This window comes from Apodemus sylvaticus, chromosome 4 (assembly GCF_947179515.1).
Source record: "Apodemus sylvaticus chromosome 4, mApoSyl1.1, whole genome shotgun sequence".
NCBI classification, from domain to species: domain Eukaryota; kingdom Metazoa; phylum Chordata; class Mammalia; order Rodentia; family Muridae; genus Apodemus; species Apodemus sylvaticus.
The window spans coordinates 26,543,675-26,562,176 of record NC_067475.1 but is presented as its reverse complement, the minus strand read 5'-3'; the positions used below and the strand labels follow the sequence as shown (position 1 = coordinate 26,562,176).

The 18,502-nt window shown below is 36.8% G+C and overlaps 1 protein-coding gene across 7 annotated transcripts in view; it reads right to left on the bottom strand.

Annotated features, from left to right (window-relative positions):
- Positions 1 to 18,502, bottom strand: part of Bank1 (B cell scaffold protein with ankyrin repeats 1) — a 274,298-nt gene that overhangs the window by 50,415 nt on the left and 205,381 nt on the right. The window lies entirely within an intron of this gene.

The window sequence follows — 18,502 nt, the reverse complement described above, 5'->3', positions numbered from 1 at the left end:
CTTATTTCTACTTATTTGTCGATATTTGTCAAGTATTTATTTATTTGTTTGTTTATTTATTAACTTATTTACTTGCTAACTTATTTATTTGGAGTTTCAGCACAGGGTCTCCCACATGCTAAGTTTTCACCCCACCATTGAATTACACCCCAGGTTCTACACGCCAGGTGCTACTATATTTAGAAGACAGAATTACTGAGAGAGGACAAAATCCTATTATCTCTGGAAGAGCTAGTTTTATTTAAACTCTCAGGGGAGATGGCACTCCTGTAATTGTAGAACATAGACAGCCCAGCAATAGCAGCTGTATTTGTTAAAATTGCAGAGAGAAAAGGATAGAATATGATTGTATTTACCAGGGACCAAAAGTTTTAAACACACATTTCAAATGGCTTATTCAAAATACAATTTTTTTCTTAACAATTGATGGAAATGATGAGACCATTTGTTCTATGCTAGGGGCATCCACATTGGTACACTTAGCCATGGTATACTCAGGTATTTGACCTGTACCCTGACCTCAATTTTATTTGCCATTCATGTTGACCAATACAAACCCAATGGAACTAATTTATTTTTTAATGAATGCTCTTAACAAAAGCATCATAACCTTTATTTTTCCTGAGATTTGTAAAAATAAGGAAAAAATGTCTGAGTTCTCTATTGAGCTAATAGATCATTATAGATCTCAGTCCTTTCTCCTAATTGTAATGTACAAAATGATAACATTGATGTGTTAGATAATATTTTCAAGTATTAGTATTATAAAACCATAAAATCATTGTCTAATATAGCTATTTTTGCTTTCTAATTAGCATAACCTGACATTTTATAATGTGGATCAAAATATAGTTTAGAAGACTATATTACTCTCAAAATTACATAAAGGATTTTTAATACCTGTTAGACATCATAAATAATTTCCAAAGACATTAAGATTTATGAAAAATACTATACATTAAGAGCTAGTGCATAGATATTAGTGTAAAAGAATTCAAATCTATTGGAGTAAGTTTTGTGTTATAGTTTAAGCCAATTAGTATTTGTAAATAGCCTAAACCCAAGAATATCTCTCCTCCTAAATTTTATTCCAGCTCAAGTTCTATGCAATTATTATTTCATGTATTTAATGCTATATGAGTAATTGTCATTTCTAGCATTTGAATCAGAATAATCTGAAATTATTCTGAAATATTTACATTAGAAAAACAAACGTTTCCCTTTCAAGCCCTTTGCAAGTGTACTTTTAAAATATGCTTGATTTGACGGCCCCTCAATATATAACTCTTATGTAAAACCAATGATGGCATCAAAGACAAGTCTCTCTCTACTCTGATGTCTAGACACTAACGCTTGGATGTGTGCCCTAGTGAATGGAGTACGGTCTGCAGATTAACTGAAAGAAAAATCACAACTGAGCAATTCATCAGTTATACGACGTCAGGCAAAATACTTTGAATCTCAATTTTCTCCCCTGTTAAATGTTAGCAGTGTTCTTTATGCCCTCACTTTCTGCAGGCGAGATGAGTAAAATGTAGACTGGATAGATTTCCTTCTTACATTCTTTTAAGGAAGCATAGTTCTTTGTTTTTGTTTTTTACCTCTGTCTGACTTTATTCATATAGTTGTTAAACATTCAGTCAAATTTCTATAAAGTCCATATGCTGTTATCAAAGGAAGAAAGTTAAAAAAATAAAGTCAAAATTATCATATTGCTGCTGGAAAATAAAGAGAAAAATATACTATTTTGTTTATTTTAATAAAGCTTCATTACAGACAAAATAGAGAAATAAAATAGAAAATTAAATTGAGCCTAATAAGAGTGATGGTGGCTGATATTAATACCCCCAGCTATACCAATAAACAGGTCACCCAGAAAGTGTCCAAACCCGAATTTAGAGTCTAGGCTTCATAGATGGAGCGTGGAAGGACAAATAAAAAGCACTGTCTGAAGATAGATACTGCAGAAAAACCAGGAGAGAAGGCTGTAAATGCATCCCAAAGTTAAAGGTTTCACCAAAGTTCACAAGAAAAGCTGTGTGAACAGCTTATCTGGCTTTTGGGATAATTGCTGGTGACCCTGGGAAGAAGCAGCATAACAGAAATGTGTGGATTCATCAGTCAGAGTAATTGCTAAGTATGGACAAAGAATGAACTACATCATGTACAAGATTTCCTTTCAGAAACAGTGACAAAGGGTCAGAGGGTAACTATACTCAGGATTTGGTTTTCAAAATATAAACTTGCAACATCAGTGCAAGAGTGCCTCATTACAGTCAAGGACTTCAGTGAGGGTGTAGACAGGATGTGGTATAGACAGGATGTTTAAGAACTCTGATGTCAAAGGCTGGAGGAAGGGAGTTAAATATGACCATGAAAGTTTCTGCTCCACCAGTATCTGGTGGCCAGCTCTCGGCCTAAAGCCTTCTTTTAAAGATCACTCCTTCAGAGAATTCTCTGCCCTTTTCAAACATTTTACACCAACAACACATTTTCAGTGCAACTTAGAACTAAAGCTAAGGGTCTAGAGACAAACATGTTCAGCTTAAATATTCTTTGTATTGGATCTAGGAGCACTTGAAAATATATTTGGAGTGCATGACTATGACATAGTCCTTCAATCTCTGAAACAATGAGTAGTTGTATATTAAACAGATAAACTAGTGATTTGATTAGTAATACATAACCGAACAATCAGACTAACAGAACTGATTTTTAAGTACAGAGTCAAAATCATGCTATGAAGATTTCGTTTTTAGATATTTTCTTTATTTACATTTCAAATGTCATCCCCTTTCTTTGTTTCCTCTCTGAAAAGCCCCTTTCCCATCCCCTCCCCTCCCTGGCTCACCAACCCACCCACTCCCACTTCCCTGTCCTGGCATTCCCCTACACTGGGACATCAAGCCTTCACAGGACCAAGGGCCTCTAAGATGCTCCAACATGTAATAAGGACACATGTTCCACTATATTCATAGCAGCCTTATTTATAATAGCCAGAAGCTGGAAAGAACCCAGACATCCCTCAACAGAGGAATGGATATAGAAAATGTGGCACATTTACACAATGGAGTACTACTCAGCTATTAAAAACAAGTAATTCATGAAATTCTTAGGCAAATGGATGAAACTAGTCTAAACTATGAAGAGAGTTGTTGATGAACTATTTTTGATTTCAGAATGATATTCAAAACTGAGCAGAGACATCTTACACAAGGAAGAGTTTCTGGATTAGGGAACTTTACCCAAAATTCTCAACAACTTCAACCCAGGAATTCTCAGCATGCCATCCACAAGTAAGGATTTTAAGCATGATCATCATCACCAACATGGAGCAACCAGACAGCAAACACTTCTTAAGGATTTTTCTCTCTGTATAATGCTATAATAAATGGCAAGTTTCTAAGAAGACACGGAGAGGTAAAGTATCATTCCCCAAAGATGCTGAATATTTAGCTTGGGAAAAAATCAATCTAAGATAGACCAAGGACTTATAATTTTGTGTTTTGCTTAATTACAGATTTCAGTATAAGATACTAGTGAAATCATTCTTTATAACATAGCTAGGACTGGGTTTGGAAGGATGAGAAGGGTTTACGAGATTCATCGTGAAGCCAACTGTAGAAGCTGATGGATGTTTACTGGTCTAACAGATGAAGGGGCAACAGATGGTTTGGAGGAAGAAGAACAAATGTGTTGTAGTAAACAAAAGCAAAGGCAAGGCTGGGTGGATTGTGGGAAGAGAAAGCCATGTGATCCAGACAGTGGCTGACATTTCGTCAGAGGTGAATTGTGATAGGAAGTGAAACAGCAGTACTTCTTTACAGTAGCTTAGTTGCAGCGGTCTGTAGTGCAGCACTGCTGATTGGCAGCCTGACTCCACCCATCAGCACCCCTTTGGAGCATGTACAGATTCCATAGGTTATGAGTTCTGAGAATGGAAAGTCATCACATAGATCTGGTTTCAGATCTTTCTCTGCCATTATTACTTACATTAGTTCAGCAAGTTCCTCTCTTCCTTGGCTTCTTTAGATGCCAAAAGAGCTTGAATATATCTCACCTAATAGAGTTACTGAGAAAGTATAAGTGATATCAAGTACTTGGAATAAAGGTTGGTGAATGGAAAACACTCTGCAACTGTTATCTGTATTATTTTAAGAGTGTCTTACTACAGAATTACATTTTATGTTGTCATCGTTCTCATATTGTCAAAGTCATGGTTTATGTCAACCTTTATATTCAGTTACAAGGCTGAATAAAGATGAGTTGTATTCAAAGTAGAATATAAAGAATAAAACCAAAGAGTCCAAAATTATAAAGTATTAAATCTAGACATCACTTCCCTAGCTAAAGATCTTTTAAAATTATGCCTAATTTAGCTACAGCGACTCACAGCAGAAATTCGATTATAGGTTCATGCCAGACCTCTTTATACACATAGGCATTGAGCAGGGTTCCTGGGCATGGTGTGTAGGTTATGCAATCATAGCTGCTTGAGATTCCATTCTGTATAGCTTCATTTGTAAAGCCATGAAAAAGATGGAAATCCCAATATGCAGGCTGAAGGAGCCTCAGATTATCCTATTTTATATTATTAAACTTCCATTTTACGATGCTGACACTACAAACATTTGTTTAGGTTAGTTTCAAAATTACCTTCCCTTCTTCTAACAGGAAATGATGGAAGGTTGGATACATGGAACCCACCATGAGGCTTTGTACAACAGGAATGTAAAGGGAAGGAACCAGCCATTCACATAGCTGGGCTACATAGTTTATATGCAAGCACTGAGGAGCTGATAAAAGATCTTAACTGAGCATGTGCATTGCCACACCTAGAACATTAGTCACTCTAGTTTTCCATTTGTGGCAAGAACAGGAACATGCACAAAGTTCACCATTGAACATTTCAAAGTCTAGACATTGGTTTTCACCTCAAATTTAAATCTGGTTAATAAAGGTCAATAGAGGACATGCCAGGCACCACCTTGATGAGGATAGAAATCATTAAATTGTTTAGAATATTCTAATCAAATCAAGCTTTAAAATGATATCATATGAAGGGACACCAAGTAGAAGGTAGAGATCCACATGACTACAGATTGGCAGTCTGCAGTCAGTGAAGGCAAAGGGCCAGGCTTACATTTGTGCCGGCCGTTTCCGAAAGCCTGTTGTCGGCTGTTTCCAAGTCTTTAATAATTTGAGTCAGGGTTTAAAAGAAACAAGTGGTCAAAATAGCAGAGCAATAAAGGGCTGCAAGGCCATCCTTACCATGGGAGGATACTCTAGTCATCTAAAATAAGAGGTATGAGCGGTTTTGGAATGCAAGCTAGAAGCAAATGTGAAAAAGCCAGTTAGACACTTAGCAATTTCCTACAAAAATTATACTCTTCAGTTGTTAGATAATAAGTGTTATTTGACGAATGAAACAAAGGCCTGTTTAATTTCATACTATTACAATGAACAAATAAGTGTTATTTGACAAATTAGACAGAACAATCCTCAGTGCCTTTGTTGCTGCACATGCACTTTCAGGATTCGTGTGATGGAGATCATTGCCATTTCTAAACACAGAATAAGGAAAGCTGGATCCTACTGATCAAAGTATTTAAGACATGGATGATAGGTAGCAAGGAGAGGCAAAACACTTACTCATTGAAGATGTGGTAGGAGGCTAAATAACATTTCTGCTCTCAAGGCTCAAATGATCATTGGTAGAAGTGAAGTGTTTTATTAGAAAGAAAAAGAAAAATAATAAAACCCCTTGTGATACTCATACATATCTCTGATGAATAATTTTCTTATTAAACCAATCACGATCACTTGTCATTGTCCACAGGTTCTGTTCACTTCAGTTAGCAGGAGGCAGTTTTAATCCTATTGCACTCCAGTGAGTGCATTAGCATCACACATACACATCCTACAAGGAATATCACTTCTGCATGAGATATACGTGGTGCATCCCAAAGGAGCCAGAGACTGTAGCAAAATATAAGGATAAGTTGATAATAGCACAAACTTCTTAAAAGTGAATTTTCTATAATTGAATGTATTTAAGGTGATGTAAAACTGAAATCTGTCTTGGTAGCAGGAAAAGCATTGCTATGAAAGAAATTTATTTCCCCCATACTTGCATAGGAAATCAAATTCAGAGAGAATCAGTAAAAACAATAAGCACACATTGGCAGAAAAACATCCTTTTCTTTAGTCCAGATATGAATGCTTTAAATTTGTAATACTGAAATAGATTTTATTTTTTGGAGTCCATTGACAATTCACTGCGATAATCACTGTATATTTTACGACTATCACACAGTAAGCCCATACCACTTCTGTCCACCACTAAGCATCATGAGTTTGCGTGTGGTGAAGGACAACTTAGCATTTTAAAGCCACAAGGGATTTACTACACAGATTTCATCTATGGGTGACAAGAATTTCTAATCTTCACAGACATGGTTTGAAAGGGATCACAGCTAATCTGAAGGGAGCCAGAGCTCAGCCAGCACTCATTTAAATCCGGAAGCAGTGTTCTTCATAGTATAGAGGCAAATGGATCTAAGTCATCTTGTCTGCTAAGCCTCGTCTCCAGCTTCAGCTGTTTGAGAGAAGGCATTTCCTGGTTTATCAATGAAGACCACCTCTTATTGCTTAAAGGCTGAGCTAAGTATCTGATGGGTAGGATAGTTTCAAGCTTGAATATGTGTATTCCCAAGGAGTCTTAAAAAATCCATTTGGAAACAGGGGGAAGGTTCATTCTATTCACTTTGTCTTGAAGTGTCTCTGACACTGGTGAAAGTCCATGTAAACTGATAATGACCTAACACAAAAAGAATAGTGAAACACTATCTCAGCTCATTTTCTACCTTGCATGTTAACATTTTATCTAATTATCTATTCTATCATTACAGAATGTGGAATTATAACAAGGTAAGGATTTCTTTATCTTACCTGGGATTTGCATTTATTAACTTCTGAGTGAAATGAATGAATAAAATATTAAGCAGTCTACTCCATGACAAACACAGTTTTATAAAAATTTACAACTCACTAAACTCAGCTAAAAAGTCAAACTGTCCTTAAAACAAATCGGAAATGACATCAACTCAACAGAAGCAAAGTCCAGACAGTAAAGAAATATGATAATGCTGAAGATGATAATTTTCAGTTTTATTAAAACACTTGTTCAAACCATACTAAATATCAGAAACTGGGAAAAGAAGAACTGGAGACTAAATTAGAAATTACATTGTTTCTCTTAGTAAAACCCATACTTATATATGATAGCTGAAATAATCTTATTAATAGTTACTAAGAATATTTTTTTATTTACTATGTTTCAGAACATGCTATAAGCTTTACATTTGGGCTAGCATATTTAATTTTCAAAGTACCTTTTTTGAGTTAGATTACTATTATGATTATTATTAAATGAATGAAAAATAAGAATGATGGGTTAAATAACTTTCCCAATGATATTCAGTTAGTATTCTTACTGGAAGTCTTACCCAGTAAGATGAATAAGAAAATAAATACCAGAACTCATGTAATTTATACAAGTTACTGACTCTATACACCAAGTCACAAATCTCATAGAAGGGATAGTTCAAGAGTTTTGCAAGGAACTAACCTCAGGTTGATGGCATCTGTGAGTTCCAGTTAGTATCATAAAACATTGAAGAGAGATAAAGGCAGGGCAGGCCACCATGGACAGTAAAGACCATAATCAAACCAGCTAAAGAATAGAACAAGAAACCATAGGTTCTCTTTGAGGGACAGAAACTACCTGGCTTGGCCAGAAGGTTGGGAAATGGGTATCTGTGTATGGAATTCAGGAAAACCCTACTTGTTCAGTTCTTCCTGTTCTCCAATCACATCTGACCATTCAGGTCAGGGATTTGGATCTGCCCAGAAAGAACACATAAGATCAATAGTCTGGGCTACTGACAAACTTCCATAGAAACAAAAGGCACATTCGTAATTCATAAACTAGAGTTGGGCTCAAATGTGATAAGGATGCTTAAAGCAGAAAGACAATATCAATGAATCTGACAGTATGAATGCCAATTAAGGAGCGTAATGGAAGGACCAGGGCCAGAGCAGTGAAGATCAGCCTTCCAGGAGCAATTTTCTTACCCCACTTAATGATAAATAGCTAGGCATTGTTTGAGAACACACACACACACACACACACACACACACACACACACACACACACACATGCTTGGCTTGCTACGTGCACAGAGAAAGCACCTTATGTTTCTTGTGTTTGAAGAAGATAAAAAAAAATGAGGTGAGTGGAGATATACTATGTAATCAGAGAATGCTGCATGCTGCTTTAGATCTAAGTCTTTCAATGACAACAACAAATGTTCCAAGGTGAAAATGTTACAAATACGCAGCTTACAAAAGACTTCATCTCCCTCATAGCCTTGAACTAATTTAAGCCTGGCTGCATCTTCCAAGCCTTTCTCAAGCAATGTGAACAACTGCTTATTGTTCCCATCATGTCAGAAATGGGGACAGAGAAGAGAGGCTAGCAGGTTCCATGAAGGATTGCTTATAGTCACTGGATGAACTGAATGTCGTGTGCTCACTACTGTCCACCACTCTTCATGGGGGGTGGTAATAAGACATGTATGCAGATACCCTAATTTCTCTGTCTTCCAATCAAACCAAGATTGCATCAGGGGGGAGAAAAGCAAGTAAGTACAATAACAACATGTCAAATGCCCTGAGTTCTGTTACCTGAGTCATAAATACTTAGAGGAACAGGACCAGCTTGGCCACCATGTCTGTGACCCCAGTGTTTAGAAGGTGGTGGTATGAAGGCCAGATACTGGAGGCCAGCCTGTGCTATAAGCTATGTAGCAAGTTGGAATCCCCTCTATAGTTATTTAGCAGAGTACTGACTTGAAATACAGAATAAATTGATCTGGATTATGTTTCTTGCTATCTATAAAATAATGTATTTCAAAGTGTTTACATATATCCCAGTCTTTGTATCAGTCCAATAAGCTTGGTAAGAGTCCCAGGGATGGTGACAGTAAGAGGAAGAGACTTCGGTTTACCTACCAAGCAAGGAAGGAAACCCAGAATAAGCTAGTGCTTTGGAGATAAGAACTTAAAGGGACCCAAGTCCAGTATTCTATACTAGAACCTGGTGCCTCTTTTGCTAACTCACCTGTCCTGTGGGCAGGTGACAAGACACTGGGAAATTAAACTTGTTATTCAATGACAACATCACAGTTAACCACAGCTCAACATTCTTCCATTTTATACATAAGGATGGAATGCTAAAAATCTATGTTGCTAGTTAAATGACTGAAATCCAATTGTTTACTTTGGTTAATGACATGATATTCTAAAGACTGTTAATAAGTAGGAAAATATAAAATTAATTCAACCAGATCTAGACTCATGTGCCATACTTAGAATGAGACAAGGCCACCACCACTTTGTACATTAAAAGATGACACTGGATATTCCCAATAATATTAGAAAAGTCCACATTTTCCTTCTGATTTACCAGAAAATCACTTTCATAGATAGTGTTACTGGGTTCAGGGGAAACATTTTAATGAATAGGCTCTACCTATCTTGTTAGATGGAAAAGGGGAAAAGGAGAATTCTAAACATCAGTAGCTATGTGTGTCTAGATTTTATGAGACCATTAAAATTAATTTTAAATTGTGATTTAATACTACTTTGATTTCAAGACACTCATCACTACAGACAACTTTATATTGATATTTTTCATTCTTATTTTGTTAATCTTTAGCCAAAAATTCAAATTCAAATCAAAGTGCGGAGGCTTTCCATCCTGGTTTGTCCAGGGACACAGGACATCAAACTATATGATGATTTGAGTGACTCTGAAACCATCATCGGCTCAGCTAGCTCAAAGCCTAATGAGGAATTCTTTCTTTAACCAGTTTTCTGCTCTGCCCTTGTTTTTCCTTGTTCTTTTTATCTGGCCCAGTAACATCTGTCCAAATTTGCATTTCAATGGTACCCAGTACCCAGCATACTGTGATGTAGACTTCAGGAGTTCTGTCTCAGGGACTGTGTCTTTTCCACTTGTATGATAACATTGCCAGACTTGCTCATTAAGACACTACCTTTTGATTTCACTTTTCACAAGAAATACATATAGATGAGAGGAAGATGAGCTTTTATGTAACACCAAGTGAGAGAGTGTGTTAGGAATATAATGTGTTTCAAGTTACTGTGCAGAGGCTAAACATTGTACCTTGGCCTAGTTCCCACCCGAGGTTGTTAAGCTAGATTAAATTTGGTAGAGTTGGTTGGGTTCTGCCATGGTCTACATTACATTAGTGACTCTGTTGCTCATTCTTCCATATGTTCAGGAAGAACAACCACAAGATTTGGAATCAGATAAACTCAAAGTGATGGCTAAATGTTGACACAAACAAGCTATATAATTTAAAATGAATTTCGTGCTCCATTAGTTTCAGACACGTGCATAGCATCTGTGGGATGCTCTCCCAAGCCCTTCCTCTCTCACCTCCTATCAGTTGTATCAATGTTCTCCAACCCCTAACCTGACAAGTTCCTTTCCCAGCTTCATCTTTTTTTTTTGTTTTTGTTATTTAATGTTTCTCAGAACAAGTTTATTTTACTAAACCAAGTGCCACCACTTTGTCTCATTTTGGATACACATTGAGAATGGCTACCTTCTAAGCTGCACTGTGATTTTTATACTGAAGTGTGTGGTAACATTCCAGAGTTCCAGTGTTGTCTCATTTCCTAAGTCAGAGGTTTGAATCTTTCTATAATGTAGGCAGTGCTGCACCTTCTTGAAGAAGTATAGCACTGCAGGTGAAGGGTCAATTTCCAGTCTCAATCTGGATTACTCAGTGAATGAACTTGGTGGTACCATCAAACATTTAACTTTTCTGTTGCTCAGTTTCTTCAACTGTGAAATATTAAATTGAAGAATAATAGTGCCTTTCTCAAAAGAATTAAGTGATTAGGAAATTCTTAAAGGGTTTCATTCAGGTAAAGAACCCAAGGAGCTGAATGGGTTTGCAGCTATATAGGAGAAACAACAATATGAACCAACCAGAACCCCCAGAGCTCCCAGGGACTAAACCACCAATCAGAGTACACATGGAGGGAGCCATGACTCCAGCTGCATATGTAGCAGAGGATGGCCTTGTTGGACATCAATGAGAGGAGAAGCTCTTGGTCCCGTGAAGGCTGGATGCCTCAGTGTAGGGGAATGCCAAGACAGGGAAGCAGGAGTGGGTGGGTTGGTGAGCAGGGGAAGGGGGAATGGAATAGGGTGTTTTCAGAAGGGAAACCAGGAAAGGGGATACCATTTGAAACCTGAAGAAATAAAAAGGGTCATAGAAAGTCTCCCAACCAAAAAAAGCACGGGACCAGATGGCTTCAGTGCAGAATTCTATCAGACCTTCATAGAAGACCTAACACCAATACTCTTCAAACTATTCCACAAAATAGAAACAGAAGGAACTCTACCCAACTCGTTCTATGAAGCCACAATTACACTGATACCGAAACCACACAAAGATCCAACAAAGAAAGAGAACTTCAGGCCAATTTCCCTTATGAATATTGATGCAAAAATACTTAATAAAATTCTTGCCAACCAAATCCAAGAACACATCAAAATGATCATCCACCATGATCAAGTAGGCTTCATCCCAGGGATGCAGGGATGGTTCAATATAAGGAAATCCATCAATGCTATCCACTACATAAACAAACTCAAAGAAAAAAACCATATGATCATCTCATTAGATGCAGAAAAAGCATTTGACAAAATTCAACATCCTTTCATGCTAAAAGTCTTGGAAAGAACAGGAATTCAAGGCCCATACCTAAACATCGTTAAAGCAATATACAGCAAACATGTAGCCAACATCAAACTAAATGGAGAGAAACTTGAAGCAATCCCATTAAAATCAGGTACTAGACAAGGCTGTCCTCTCTCTCCATATCTTTTTAATATAGTACTTGAAGTTCTAGCTAGAGCAATTAGACAAAATAAAGAGGTCAAGGGGATACAAATTGGAAAGGAAGAAATCAAATTATCACTATTTGCAGATGACATGATAGTCTACTTAAGTGACCCGAAAACCTCCACCAGAGAACTCCTACAGCTGATAAACAACTTCAGCAAAGTGGCTGGTTATAAAATCAACTCAAGCAAATCAGTTGCCTTCTTATACTCAAAGGATAAGCAGGCTGAGAAAGAAGTTAGGGAAATGACACCCTTCACAATAGCCACAAACAATATAAAGTATCTTGGTGTGACTCTAACCAAACAAGTGATAGATCTGTATGACAAGAACTTCAGGTCTCTGAAGAAGAAAATCATCGAAGAAGACCTCAGAAAAATGGAAAAATCTGCCATGCTCATGGATCAGCAGGATGGAAAGGATTGATCTAGCATTGGAGGGGAATATAAGGACAGAGAAAAAGGAGGGAGGTGATTGGAGAATGGATGGAGAGAAGGTTTATGGGACATATGGGGAGGGGGGATCTGGGAAAGGGGAAATCATTTGGAATGTAAACAAAGAATATAGAAAATAAAAATATTAAAAAAAAAAGAAAAAGAAAAAAGAATTTAAGGTGTTTCCTATACACTGAAAAGCTTTGGTTGTCTGTCACAGTAATTACAATAACAATGGTGGTGGTATTGAACTCCCACCCTGATGTTTAAATTGTGATATTGTCCATGAGTGGAATACTGAATACTGGACCACCCAGTATGACCCCTTATCCTTCCCTGTGTCTTGCACCATGTCCACTAGAGCCACCAATACAACTTTTAATCCCAAGCTTTACATTTCTTTTCTTTCTTTATTGGTTCACAGGATTCTTTGGAATGATTCAAGTGAATTATCAACAATGCTTCTGTGTTGGTAAATGCATGTCAAGTTTTTGTTCATGTGTTTATTTTAGGCACATTCTAACTGTATGTTACAGGGCTATGTGTGGTCTTAGCGTATGGCTGATTTTAAAAGGAAAATTAGAAAGGCTCATGGAAGTGAGGTTATTTTACAGGTCTCAATGAAGTAATGGATTATGTGCTTTAACAAAATTATTTTGATAAAGTATTGATTATGTACACTTGACTTCCTCCAAAGAGTGTTAACTAGTAGAATGCAACATTTTATATTGTTTGTTTTATCTGCAACCAAAATTTAAGACATTTTCAAATGCTGTACTATAAAAACTATATAACTCATGAATTTTTGAGTCATTTCTTTCCATTTGGAATGAAGTAGCATTTCCTTAGAATGTCCATGTGTATGGAGGATCTGAGATAACAGTGCTAAGGGTGTGGTAGACAATACACTCAGCATTCAACAGAAGGTGTTTACAAGGAAAGGTGTGCAGGAGCCTGACATAGGCATGCATTATAACATTCCTCCTATCTACAAAAGCAAGTGAGAATCTTTTATTGCTTTTAAGGCTTTATTTTTTTCTAAAGTTACCTTTAGAAAAGGGTCTTTTCTCGTCATTTTTATTTGACTCTTAATATGCTGGAAGATATCTGTGAACCACGGCTCTCCTGCTTTCCAAAATAAGTGCTGTTATGAACCACTGGAGAGACCTCAAGGCAAAACAGGAAGCTTATTAGCTGTGATTTTATGAGACTTTATGAATTCCATCTTGTAGAAGGTAAAAAGAAAAATCTTTGAACAAAGGCCACTGGATGTGAAGTAAAATACAGAGGAAAGGTGGTTGTTGAAATCACATTTTTCCATGGAATTGAAACACAGTAGCAGGAGTTTGGATGAGAGCCATTATCACATGGGAATTCTGTGATATACAGAAGGCAGTGCCATGAGCTATCCTGTAGCTGAAATGTAAACATCCAGTCTGAGAACCCCCAACTACGGTGCTGATTTATGGTCCTGTACATTGGCTATGGCATCCATGCGTGGATGAGTTCATTCATTCTATCAATAAATAGATACACACTATGTGTCAGAAAGTGATCCAGGATATAGCCATAAAGAAAATAAGATTTTATAACTATGTGCAGCTTTGCTCTAGTGAAAGGGAAACCGATAATATAAAAATCCAAAAATAATATGACAAATGGTTATAAGGTAAAAATAAAATAAAGACAGGCACTGCCAGAGATTAGTTCTCATTGACAGAGCTCAAGCAGTTTATATAAACACACAATGACTATGGAATGTATGTTTAAATATATGTTTATATTAAAATATATACAATTATATACATATTTTCTACATATATTTACCATTTTGTGGGTTGTTCCAGAAGCTCCACACTCTTTACAACTAAGAGATACTCACGTCTCCTCCACTTGAAGGGCATAGCGTTTTATTCTTCATTGGTTTTACTCAAGAATAAGCATAAGTACTTCTGTGAGATTTGTACATCCAGGTGATGGAAATAACACATTTGCTTGTCTTTCTCACAGAATGCTCATTCTTAGACTCAACTACAGAGGTGACAGTAGTTCATAAAACATGGAGGGTTTTGTCTTCATGGAGAAGAACAGAGTTCCCAGCTTATTGTCATCTGAACACAGCCCAGCCTCAACCTCCATCATTCAAGTCATCTAGTTTTGGAAGACTGTCTGTCCTCCATATCCCCTTTGGTTTCTTGCATCTGAAGTTACCTAGAGCAATGATAAACAAGCCATGTGCAAGATACAGGCAGACTTATGAGCAAAATCAGTCACTGTCATGGTTTGACCCACAGAATTCCATGATGGTTTCTAAACCAATCATAAACAGGCAAGCTGGTGCACACAGATAAGCATAACTCATCTGGCGAAATCTCTATTTGAGTGTGTTGCTTCTAATGACAAATGAAACAGCTTGAAGCCAATATGGGTGTCTTGAGAATAAGATCACAGGCTCTCTCTCTTAACTTCCAAGAGCTGCAGTAGGACTCATATTAGTAGGATCCTACTTGTGAATGGTCCCGTAAGACTGATTTCTTAAGTCTGATATTTTCTATGGATTTCTAAGATCCATTTCTGGTGGTTTCACCCATTGAGGCACCTAGCCAAAGGCTTATTGTTAAAGCCTTGTAAACTGAGGATCTCTGACCTTGGAAAGGCCATTTATTTAAATCCTATTGCATGTGGATTGGGGAGAGGCATATGCATGTTATATACCTATTTAAATGTTTCTTTACATTGTATATCATGTAATGCTAGCAGAGCTTAGTAACAGTAATAACAATAGCAATGATAATAATTGTTATTCACAGCCCTGAAAATCTTATACATCTTCATTGTATGTTCAAATGCATGCTACTTCTTTATTTTCACAGAGGAAGAAGCAGACTTACAAAGATAGTAAGGAAATTGCCCCAGATCAACAATTAATTATTCAAGTGGAATTTAGGAATCATTATCCCAGATGTACCAGGTCTTTTAACCTCTCTGCAACATGCTATGCATGGGCACAAAATAAAGTGCTGAGGGTAGGCAGGTGAACCATGCAGCAGGACGGTATTGTCCATATGGGAGACAGTTCCGTAGTCCTACAGAAAACAAAATGTGCAACTTAGGAATACTTTTATGCCTACCATTATTATATCTATATAAAATTTTCCATGATAATCTTCAACATGTTTTTCTATATTTTCTACACTTTTATCAGAAATATTTTCCACATAAATCTTCAATACTATCATAAAATGTTTCTATCTCATTTTTCAATTAATTTGGCAATGTTTTTTATGTCTACCACTTTAGTCTTTATTTTTCCATGAAAACTGTCAATTTTAGTATGTTTTTAATATCTCTTCTATTTTATCAGAAGTATTTTCCATGTAAATCTTCATTTTTATCATAAAATGTTTTTATTTCCCTTTTCAGTAAAAGAACACTCTTTTCTTTTTTTTAATTTATTGATATATTTATTTACATTTCAAATGCTTTCCCCTTTTCTGGACCCCTACTCCCCGAAAGTCACAGTTAAAAAAAAAAAAAGAATTCTCGAGAGCCCAGAGCTACTGGAATCACCCTTCTCACCCCTACCTAGTACGAAGCAGACAACAATGGAGGTGTTGGATATATGCAGCTACAAAGTGATTTGTTTGCCCCAGAGCGTTGGGTAGAGAATGGACAAGAAGCCGAGACCTCTGTTATGGGCTTAATGATGCATATGACTCCCCCCAACTATCACCAGTTGGAACACTCTTAATTACTACTTTTGTTTCTAGGGTTTTGGGGATAAACTTAGAGCCATGGCAGTCTCCTAGCCTGCGTTCATGTTGTTGCTACTTAATTTACATTTCTGTTGAATCCTCTTGCCCTCCGAGGTCCTAACTCATAAGCCACTCTGGTCCAGTTCTTCTGTTTATGATCATTAACCTAGCATCTTCCACAGCTTCATGAATGCTCCAAAAGACAACAGAAGGAGTGTGTTTCTCTCTCTGGTCTTTAATCCTTTTCAGTTGCTATGGTTTCTTGAAGCCTGATGTTTCATCTTGCAACTTTGTATTACTAATTGCTTTGTCAATTTTTGCTCACTTCCTTTTTAAAAAGCAATTAGTAATACAAAGTTGCAATACAAGACAAAACAAACCAAACAAAAATCCCATCCGCCAAGCTAGCCTTATAGGTCTTCAATAAACTTGTCTATGATTTTACCCTAATTACCTGGACTCTACTTTATTTATACATGGGAAAAGGACAATCTATACATTCATTTGGTCTCACTGCATACTTTGATTTCTGAAGTATTCTGGGCTTTCTAGACCTCCCAGTGGATTGCCCTGTCTTTTGTGTTCTGGCATTGAATACAGCCAGCCATTCATGCAGGCAGTTCAGATCAACAAGGCTTAGTCTGATACTCTAAGAAAAAAAGTCCTAAGCACTTGTTATTATTAATTTTAATTATCATCTCTATTGAACTAAGAAACACATAGGATATCAGTGAGGTCAACTTTTATATGGTCTTTGAAGGTATGTCCAGGAGGTCTAACTGATAAAGGAAGAACTTCCCTGAATGTGTTAGCACTAAACCATGTGTTACAGTCTTGGAGTGAATAAGAAGGGAAAATGGAGGGCAGAAGCTAAGATCAGCATTCCCTTCTTTCTGCTTCCTGACCTAATCACATGGGGACAAATAGCCAACTGATGCTGCCATCAGAGCTAGCAGTTGTTCCCAGTTATGCTTTCTCTGCCAGGATGGACTGTGTGCTCAAACTAGAAGCAAAAGTAATCCATCTTCTCCTAAGTTGCTTCCTGTCATGTATTTGATCACAGCAGTGAGAAACCATGGTAAGTATACTATCAACATTAAAAAAACCCTATGTTTAAGACAGTTCACGTTTGTCCCAAGCAGTACCATTGGGGCTGGTTGCAGTGGCCCCACTTACTCCAAACACTGTCCCTCATACTTGAGCAGTGCATGCTACTCCAACTACTGGTCCATCAGCTCTGTTTCCTGATTTGTACATGCAGATATGATACACATCTCTGAAAGAGATGCTTGCTTAGGTTAAATAAGGTTGTTTTCCTCCTTGAAAAATCTCTACTGCAGTCTAGTCATTGTTTTCTGCATTGGCTTGGTTAGCTCAGGAAACTTCACCCTCGCAGGTGGCTGCTGGGAATATCCTATGTAGAATCAGAGAATTTCAAGATTCTTTTTTTAAAAATCATGTTGTAGCTCTTTTTATTTGGTAAATGACTAAGGATATTATTAGAAGTAGTCATTTTGTAGTTGTCAACAGCAGGCACAGTTAATCTATTTTGGGCCCATTTTTAGTTATAGAGAACATTTAGTGAATGATTCAGATAAATTCTTGGAAGATTGTGATTTGAGACAAAATTGCATAGACTTTAAAAGATGCATATTTTAGCAACACATCAAGAGCCTACACATTTTTTAAGAAAGACATTTTGCCATTAGATAAGTACACATTTTCATATGTGTATATGCAGTTTTGATTATTGAATGAAACTAGTCTGAAAATAGACCCTTTGCTCAGCAATCTAGGCATAGACAGGATTGCTCATAAACTAATGAAGATATGAACAAAACTTTCTAGTATGTATTGTACTTGCTTAAGCACAGCCACAGGAAATAAGGCTTCTGACCACCATTGTTTCTATTCTAGTCTGCACTAGTGATGCCAGTCAATGAAATAAGGCAAGAAAAAGAAAAGAACACTAGGATTGACAGGATGTTAGCATTATTAGTGCACATAAAGATTGCTTTAAATTATAGGACACGTCTCACTAAAACATATAGATTCTCACAAGAGGGAAGGATGTTCAAAGACAGAAGCAGATAAAGAACAGAAAGCTCTGCTCTTCTGGTTTTGAGAGAGAAAGGATCCAAAGTTCCCAACTGAAGAGTACATGGTGGAAAGGCAAGAAATCAAATTCTTTTCTTGAGCTTCTATAAACAAAGCCAAGCAAAACCTCCAATGTCTTTGTGTATGTTTTGTTAATTAACAGTTAATACTCAATCTATGCTTTTAACTCATGATAAGTATAATACTG